The sequence below is a fragment of the Tachypleus tridentatus genome, chromosome 3, assembly GCF_004210375.1.
Source record: "Tachypleus tridentatus isolate NWPU-2018 chromosome 3, ASM421037v1, whole genome shotgun sequence".
Taxonomy (NCBI): Eukaryota; Metazoa; Arthropoda; class Merostomata; order Xiphosura; family Limulidae; genus Tachypleus; species Tachypleus tridentatus.
The window spans coordinates 25,103,892-25,105,850 of NC_134827.1; positions in this window are offsets into that span (position 1 = coordinate 25,103,892).

Consider the following 1,959-nt stretch of genomic DNA (forward strand, 5'->3'; position numbering starts at 1 on the left):
ACTACGTCAAAATTTAATATTTCGTATTTTGATAAAAGTTAAGAGAAAACGTCCTCTATAATTTAAATATATATATTTTTATTTAAACAACGTTTCGCCTTTCCGGCTTCTTCAGGGACAATATCTCAAATCTTTGATCTTAAATATTCGTTAAATTAAATATTAAATAAGTTTATCTTTCAGTTTCATACCTAAAGTTTTAATAACGTTTGCTTTTTTACACTATTTAAGTCGTGTTGAAATTGGTAAAAATAACAAAGAAAATGATTGTGCATTACACACGTTAAAATTTTGTTTGTTTGTTTTGTAATTTCGCACAAAGCTACTCGAGGGCTATCTGTGCTAGCCGTCCCTAACTTAGCAGTGTAAGACTAGAGGGAAGGAAGCTAATCATCACCACCCACCGCCAACACTTGGGCTACTCTTTTATCAACGATTGACCGTCACATTATAACGCCCCCACGGCTGAAAGGGTGAGCATGTTTGGCGCGACGGGATGCGAACCCGCGACCCTCAGATTACGAAACGCATGCCTTAACACGCTTGGCCATACCGGACCTACGTTAAAATTTTCTTTTCTTTTTCACCAGATATGAAATTCAGGAAAAGGTGTCTGTGACGAAGAAAATAGATTTTATGACATATGTGGAGTGGTGTGCCGTAATTTTAAAACTTTGAAGTGTGCTGATTTAGGTCATAGAATTAAAATCCATTAATTCACGTGATCGCAAGAATAGACAATATGAAACACGTACTTAAAACCAAATTTATATTGAATTGCATAAACAATTGTTTTCTACACGATTTCTCGCATTGGATTGACGTAGAATGTAAAATCAGTATAAAGGAAAACACGTGAAATAAGAAATTATGACAAATTTGATCAGTTTTTCATGCCAAGGAGTAGAATACAAAAACAGCATCCTTCCGGTTTAAGAATATATTTATAAAAATTGAAAAGTAATATTTTTGTCACTGACGACTCCATGCTTCAGGGATGAAGTATGTGCTCATAATGACTAAAATGTTGCCCACTCACGAAATATTTCCGCCGAGTAAATTTAATTTTAAACAACTGAGCGACAATATTTTTTTATAATTCATGGCATTTTCTTTACTGCATAACTGTGTACATATTTGTAAAGATTAAATAGCTATCTTTTGTCGTCAAATATAATTTGAATTAAAATGCTCTGTTACATGTTACTAATATGAACAAGTATTTTTCCAAATAAGATTGTTTACGTAATGCTCTCGAGATCATAATTTTCACATTGTCCTTTATAAAAGGTCCAGCATGGCCAGGTTGGTTAAGACGTGTGACTCGTAATCTGAGAGTCGCGAGTTAGAATCCCCGCCACACCAAACAAGCTCGCCCTTTCAGCCGTAGGTGCGTTATAATGTGACGGTCAATCCCACTATTCGTTGGTAAAAGAATAGCCCTAGAGTTGGCGGTAGGTGGTGAAGACTATCTGCCTTCCCTCTAGTCTTACCCTGCTAAATTAGGAATGGCTAGCGCAGATAGCTCTAGAGTAGCTTTGCGCGAAATTCAAACCAAACCAAATTCTTTATAAAAATCAAATAGGTGTAGTCCATAGGGTTAGGGTACTGCATTGTCTACGGATTTATTAGTATATCGATAAAGTGCATTAAATGAAATATTTTTAGCATACAGAAAGACAAATCAACGTATTGGTGAGTGTGTTTGCATTTGTTTTAGTGCAAATCAACATTGGGTTGTTTTCTGTGTTCAAGAGAGGAATCGAGTTCTGGATTTTTATGTTCTAAGTCCATAAACCGATTGTCTGATTCACAGGGGAATCCCAGTGGTGAAAAGAGTCTCTAATGAATATCTCCAGTCAATGAATGTTCTACGTGACTTGAGCGGAATAAAATGCTGTAAACTAGATGGGATAATATAAAATAGGTCACACAAACGTCTCTTCCAAATTTGTAAAT